This window comes from Vanessa tameamea, chromosome 2, assembly GCF_037043105.1.
Source record: "Vanessa tameamea isolate UH-Manoa-2023 chromosome 2, ilVanTame1 primary haplotype, whole genome shotgun sequence".
NCBI lineage: Eukaryota > Metazoa > Arthropoda > Insecta > Lepidoptera > Nymphalidae > Vanessa > Vanessa tameamea.
Genome location: NC_087310.1, coordinates 5,434,204 through 5,442,436, shown reverse-complemented (window position 1 = coordinate 5,442,436; position 8,233 = coordinate 5,434,204). Strand labels below are relative to the sequence as shown.

Here is an 8,233-nt window from a genome sequence, read left to right as displayed (position 1 = left end):
TATATTTTTTATACCTTTTATAATTGTGCCGCGCCCTAAATAAACATTTCTTTCTTTCTTCTTCTTTCTTCTATTTAATATAACATTTTTTAATTTTCACGATTGCTTCCTACCAATTTTTATCAAATTCGGTTTAGAAGTTCGGCCGTGAAAAAGCAACAGACAAATAGATAGTGTTACTTTCGTATTTATAATGTTAGTATGAATAAAATGATTTTAATATATGTATAGTTTGTATATTCGTATTGTTCCCCTTACCTGAGATAGATTTAATTAGACGGATAAATATTCTTTATGTTTAAATGTTACTTTTAAACCAGCAATTTTTGACAGTAAAATAAATATTTACCGTGTCGCGTTATCGACATGACCAGTTACGGAGGTAATTGAAAGCAATTTCGAAAATACTGCACTCAAACACTTAATAAACATTCGTTTAAAATGTTTTAACGTCGCTCAGCCGTCATGTCGAATGATGAAACTCGAATTTGAAGTGGCACGGACCTTATACTATTATGACCATGATTTAAAATTGGAAGTGACAGGCAAGAAAGAAGGTACACTAGCAAACGTTACAAGTCATAGCAACCCCTTAGCCTAAATAGATTACTAGTATAATTTATCTGGGTACTATCTAAACATCCAATATTTAACCGCTAATGATCAATACGTTGTATTGTTGTGTTCCGGTTTGACGAATGAATGAGCCAGTATAATTACAGGCATAAGATAAATAACTTTACAGTGTATGTGACCGCTTACCTTGACCATCTTCCTGTCTGACTTACACTTTATAATCCCCAGGCAAATATACTAATATGGCAACGGTAGTAATTATAATGATTGACCATAAAATCCATAAATTTTAAATAAAGAATTAGTACTTATTTTAAGGAAAGAAATACAATGATTTCATTTATTGTATTTAAAAAAAATATATTTGTATTTATCAATTGGATTAAGTACTATTGATTATACAATTTGATTATGACATCGAGCAGTAATATTTTTATAATAAAAACTAAAAACTATTTGTAAGATCAATTTTTAGTTTTGTAATAGGAATGTCTTTTCATATATTGAATCTCATGGTCATAGCAGTCCCCATTCGTTTGACATGAGGTGATTACTGCGCTTGTTTATTTTGTTATTATTATATTTTATCTAAACACAATCGTGATTACCGAACGGACGTGTACGACGTCGGTATACCTTGTGAATGATTTTTTTTTTCTTTTCCACTTCTTATATTATATATTTCGGATTGAGTCCACTTGACGAATTAAGCTTTGTAGAACCCGGAACAGTTTGGAATTCATAACTTTATTAAATAAGTATTTCAGGATGAAATTAAATTACTTTTATTATCTTAATTGTATGGCAATATAAATAAATCCTTTTTTTTTTTTGTTCAAAATAATATCTAATTTTAGATTCCTATTTTAAAAATCTTACATTGGCCAATTTGGTCTGCAATTCAGATAAATCATATTTTTCAATCTTATTTGAAAGCGAAATGTCACGAGTGTGCATAGAAAATACACGATTTGTAGTAACAATATTGACATTTCATGTTTTTGAAATGGAGACTTGATGGTAATGTTCCTGCATCAATAAGCAGGAGTTATATTGGTTTAGGAAAGGAAAAGTAGTTACCAATATTATACTGAATATCTAGTTTTTATATCCATGCTTTCATAGGATAAAATTGTATTTATGTATATTTATTATAGTTACATTGCTAAAACAAATTAATGATGATGGTATGGTAAATGGAACTATAATAAAGTTTATTCAAATCCATCTATAAATATATTATACTAGTTGTGCCCGCGACTTCGTGCGCGTTTGAATTTAAGTTATTTTGACATTGCAGCGTGACTACTTTTTTGTTTTATATATAATGTGTATAATTGTAAAATAAAATAATTTTACTCCTTATTACATCAGTTATCTGCCAGTGAAAGTCCCGTCATCAGTCCAGCCGTTCCAGAGATTAGCCGGAACAAATAGACAGGCAGACAGACAAAATTGTAAAAAAATATTAATTTGGTGTAGGTACCGTGTATACATATATATGCATTTAGTAAAAAGCGGTTATTTTAATATTACAAACAGACACTCCAATTTTATTATATGTATAGGAGATGTGATTTTTTGTGGCACACCTATCGTTTAGATACCGACATCATGCTAAAATCATTTGAGAAACAATTGAATTCGTAATAGAAACATAAAACTGCCAATGTACAATACGTAGGTAGTATAGGACAGACAACTGACAACAACATTCCGGTTTAATGAAGAAGAATCCTAAATTTTGATTGTGATGTCGCTTGGTAATAAAATGTAACGCAAATTCCGATATGTAAAAGGGAAACACACCAAAGGTGGTATAATTATAATTTCAAAAAAACATCAGAAAATTTAAAGGAATACTAGAAATCTATTCCACCTTACTTAGTCTTATAACTATAAATCAATTATCAAAGCGTTCTTCTCTCGAAGCCTGAACATTTTAAACGCGAATCTGGATCATTGCCAGTTGAAACAAATCAATTTTTCAACTTTTATTAAGAACTATTGAATAAGTGCAAACTATAAGAAACTTTCAACTTGATTGTTTTAAAACTGTTCTTTTCTATTCTAAGGAATAATAAGTTTTAAGAAAAGAAAGTTTTCGTCACGGTTAACTTTTTTTTTTTGTGTCTATTTTTCCGTTTGTTATTCAAAATAAATCACAAAATCAACTTTATTTTTTTCAAACTAGCGTTATAACTGCGCAATTTTTATATAAAAGTTAAGACGATTGCAATATATTAATTTACGGCGATGGCGAATGTCAAAAACTTAAATGAACAATGCAGTAGACGGGAGCAAAATCTCGGAATAACAGCGCCCGGCTGCAGTGCCTCTTTCCACTGGCGCACTCTCCTGATTGCGACTCGCGTGCCATTCGCATTTCAGTATCGATAGTAGAATCACAAAAAATATGTCCATATTTTTAACCCTCTGTCTTATCCGCTGTTTCTTACACAAAAGATATCTGTGCCATCTTATAATGAAAAAAAAAAAACGGTATTAGAGCGTTGACTTTTTTTGTATCATTTTTATGAATGTTCAGATAACTGTACTGCGCCGTTGCTTTTGATTCCATCAAAAATATTCAGTAAGATTTTTTCTTCTCCTTTCTTGTTCCTCGTCACATCACAATTTCAATGACACAAACGATAGTGGTGAATTATCGCAGAATGACGCGCTGATTTGTTGCATCTACTTCACTAATTGCGAGCGTATCCACTCAGAGCTGTGCCGATGATTTTAAAGATTAAGTCAAGGCAATGAGAGATATTTAGCGAAGATCATTCTAACTCGCTGTCCTATATTCGCTAAGACATACTATCAGTGCAATTTGGCTACTACACGAAAACAAAACTAGACGCTTGCTTTTACTATAATCCATATTTATACTAACAAGAAACAGAAGAGTTTCTTTGTTTAGTTGATCTACTTAGCCATATTTGAAAAAAAAAACTTGTTACGTTAGATAGATTATTTATTACGAAACGGAGACTAGTTAGAGACTTTGTTCACATGCCTTTCATATTGGCCACATAAATCCATCGTAAAAGAAACCATAAACTTCAACCAGCCTAGAAAAATATAGGCAAGGTAATCTGCGTATTCACGATATAGGTATGTTGGTACTACTTTAACTACAAGGCTATATAGCACATCACAGGACACAGCCAATCTAATCTTGTAAAAAATATATTGAATGTTTGTGAATAAATGTACTGATGTCGAAAAATACCATATAAAAATCTTTGCGAATAATTTATTACCCACATATAAAAAATATTAGGGTTTTTAAATTCGTGAGCTTAATTTATACCGACAAACATCATTGATATTAAATTTAAAGGGTCAATTATTTTATCATTCTCGCATTTGATTTCTGAAATATTGTCTTTCCAACTGTACGGGAGAGCGATCTGGGAACCAGCGCAGCGTCTTAGTAATTTGAAAGCGTCGTTCGTGCTGCTACGAAATAAACATATGAAACTTGCATGAATTTATATTAAACTGACTGACTGAGGATTGAACTATTTAAGACATTTTAGGATGTCTCATTATTGTATGTGCTTATTTGATTAGTTTTAAAGCACTCACTAGTGCCTTTGCCGTTTTTTCATTTATTATAAATCTGATGATATAAGACTTTGAATTTATTTATCATTGTGATTATAATAATTCATTTATTAGTTTAGATTTTTGATGATATAAAAATTTTCATTACACGGTTCCTACTACCAGAAAAATTAAAGGATATTTTATTTGGAACTCATGTCAATTTGCATTGTGAAATTTTTAGTCCATTTATTAATTAGGTACCTAAATTATTCTCCTCTGTACGAAGAACATAACCAATGTATATACAGCGTGTTTACTTTTCCCCGAAGCTTTGAAACTTGATGCGACTTTATTCAATCCTTTGGTACGACTGCAGAGCAATATGCACTTGTCAACAAGGCTGTTCTTAGACTCGACTAGGACATCAGAACGCTAAGTTGCCGGAGGCTTTGATGTCATCGTTTTGTTCAAATAATGCTAGTGACAAACGTCTACAAGCGTAATCGTAGTCTTGTACCTTCATGTGTATCGTGTTTTTCTTTTTGTAAACGCATACTTGCAATGTCGCCTTTCAAGGTGTTAGTAATGTTTCTATTTTGCTTGTATAAGAAATCGATCCGACACAATTACATAGGATCATGGTTAGGAGCAAATCAGCGACATTTACATCGCTGAGCGGCCGGTTTTTTAGTTATTTTATTTACTTTCTTGAGAATCGAAAGAGTACATTTTTTGATATGAGGTTGTGAACATAAATTAATTTTAGTTTTACCTTCATTCTGCGTCGTTAACAATTGTAATATTATACAATTATTATTGTTAATTTAAATTATCTATAGATATAAGATCAATTGGTTAGATATTCAAATATTCAGGGTGGGAGTACACCCACGTACCCCCAGCGTACGTACACTTACCCAGGTTTTCGCGGTTAAGCGGCTTCACCGTAATAGTTAAAGAGGCCTCGCGGTTGCAAAATTAATACAAAAACTACCCGTATTGAATAATGAATATGAATAATATGTTAACCTCTGTTTTGTAAAGTTGAAAATTGTAAAGATAGCCGTGTCCACTACTAAACCCTTTGCCCAAAGTATTGGATACTAAATATGTGTCCAAAAATAAATATGAATAAAATTAACTAATCTGTTTATAAGATTAAAAAGGTTTTTTAAATATTTTATATACTTTCATTCGTTGTAAATACCCGTTTTATATTTTTAATACTCATTAGGTAATTGCTGTGCATAAAACGAGCCGGAACAGATGACTGATCCTGTAGGGTTCAAATCCTGTAATCCTGTGATCTTCAACGGACATGCGAAACTTTACACATAAACAATAACTATTTTTATTTTTATTTTTAGAAAACAAACAAAAATTGAGTAAAAACTAAATTAGAGAGAGAGAAGGAATTAGTAATGATATTTGTTTTTTTTAACATAATCTCTTTATATTTTTCTCGAGAAGCAAATAACTTGGATTCTTTTGGTAACTATTATGAAGCATAGTTTATTTAAATATATACTTATAAATGAGATGTTTTTTTGTAATCCCTAATTGGAAGCAATACTTTAATAATATACCTACATAAAATTTATAGGTACTAGAAGATACAGCGCGCATTTTGGAAAAGGCTAGCTATTACCCGTCGTGGGGCTGGGCGTTAAATAAACCTTATGAAAAATGGGATCAAAATAATTCCAAAAATGAATAGTCTAAAACCTCAAATATATAATATAACAGCCTCACCACTCTATTAAATAAAAATTAAAATAATCTAATATTAAAATAACCGCTTTTTACTAAATGCATACGTACACGCACACGGTACATAAGATTTTTTACAATTTTTGTCTATGTCTGTCTGCTGTTTTTTCCGGCTAATCTCTGGAATGACTGGACCGATTTAGACGGGACTTTCACTGGCAGATAGCTGATGTAATAAGGAGTAACTTAGACTATAACAATAACTATTTTGTTAAATTCAAACGCGCACGAAGTCGCGGGCACATCTAGTTTTAAATAAAAACAAAATTACTAAACTGAATTAAATATATATTATTATGTACATATATTTTGTACATACATGTAACTGCCCGGCTAGCTCAGTCGGTAGAGCATGAGACTCTTAATCTCAGGGTCGTGGGTTCGAGCCCCACGTTGGGCGATTTCTTTTTGTAATTTAATTTATATAACATTACTTTTTCTTATTGTATAAAGTGTATTTTATTGTTTCTTGTAAAAATAAAAGATAAATAAATTGTTGATGTTGAAAGATAAATAAATTTTGATTTACATATCTAAAAAATCAGTAACTACAATATACAATATATTGTAGTTACTGTTTTTTAGTAGTGGTGATGCGAGTACCTTCTTATTTTCAACCGAGATCGGAAGTAAATATGACTTCAGATAATCAACAGGAAATGTTTTAGAGATACTTAGATTCATTTTTTATTTTGTTGGTGCAAAACTCCTGACCCCTAGCGCCTTTAAAGAGAACTACGACATAGCGAATTAGAGTTAGATTTGACAATCAATTCTACACATAGTACTGTAATAGTTCAAGAGATGGCAGCACTAGTGCTGATTATTTCGAGTTAGAAAAATAGTAATAAATAAAATAATTAAAATTATAAATTGAAAAGTACAGTTGTTTTCTTAATTATTCAAGTGCATCATTTTAAAAAAATATATAATATACTTATGTTTATATTTAATGTTATCATCCACCGCCATTTTTTATTAGCCGACTGCAAAAAAGAGGCTAGAGAGCTCAGTTAAGTCCTTCAGGTGGTCGCTTATATAAATTATTTGTCATGATATTATTATTGTCGTCATTTTATACTGTTATGCGATTGAAATTAAAAGCTGACAAATTATAACAGATTCATGAAAACTTGATATCAAATATTTGTACTTCCCCAACATTTGAAGAGGGAAGTCAACAGCAGAATAACATCATTGTAATTGATAATTATTTTCTGAAATGTGAACGTTTGCTGTTAATTAAAATTTCCTTTACTTCTTGCAATTTTATCAGGTCAGCATATCAAAATCATTATCAATATATACTTTATTCGAGTAGGCTTTTACAAATACTTTTGAATCGTCATTGTACAAAATTGGCGCAAAGTTACCACCGGAATATAGATTCTACCGAGAAGAACCGGTAAGCAACTCAGTAATTAAATAGAATAAAGAAGAAAAGCGCTATTCCCAATTGCTAAGATGTATTAGAAGTTTAGCAGTGAGACAAATCATTTGGTGTAAAGACTTTGGGTAAGCCCATCTGGGTTTGGGTCTGGGTTCGGGTACGCACCATTACAATATCGTTGCGGTCTGGTTTGAAGGGTGAATGCACATATATCATTTTAGTTCTCAAGGTTGGCGATGATTTCCGATGTAAGGAATGGTTTAAATTTCTTACGGTGCCAATAACTATTGGCGGTGACCACTTACAATCATCAAGTGGCCCATTCGACCGTGGACCATTTAAGTGACTACATAGACTTCTTATTTCATAAAAAGTAGGTTACTTTTTTGAAAATTTCTAACTTTATATTATATCACATTATAGTTATATATAATTTCGTAAAACCGTTACTTTACCCGTGCAAAGTCGGAACGGTTAGCTAGTTAGTAAATAAAACTCCAAACAGTCCATCAATATAAATAAATGTAAAATGTTTACTTGTAACTATATATATAAATATTCAGAAGCATGTTTGTTTTTTTATAATAATAGCCATGACTAGTAACATAAAAATTCTTGTTTTTATTACCTACAAAGTATCCTTATTATAATTGCACAGATGAGATAAGTCGGTATATTATGAAAATCATCTTATGATAAAACGTATAGATATACCGCCCGACTTGTGTTGTAATATTTTTATTTTAAAATACAACATTTCTTGCCCTATGTATTGTAATTTATACGAGTACATACATGACACTATACAAGATGTCAGAACTTATGACTATAAAGCTCAGGTTGCGATACAATTTATATACTAAATTGTAGTATATAATGTATATTGTACGTTAATAAATTGACAGTAGCAAGATTTCAAACATTACAAAAGTTCCACTG

At 30.9% G+C, this 8,233-nt stretch overlaps 1 non-coding gene across 1 annotated transcript; it reads left to right on the top strand.

The window, feature by feature from the left end:
- The first annotated feature begins 6,231 nt into the window (after positions 1 to 6,231).
- On the top strand, positions 6,232 to 6,304 carry Trnak-cuu (transfer RNA lysine (anticodon CUU)). Its single transcript has one exon. It is a non-coding gene; the product is annotated as a tRNA-Lys (tRNA).
- The last annotated feature ends 1,929 nt before the right edge of the window (positions 6,305 to 8,233 follow it).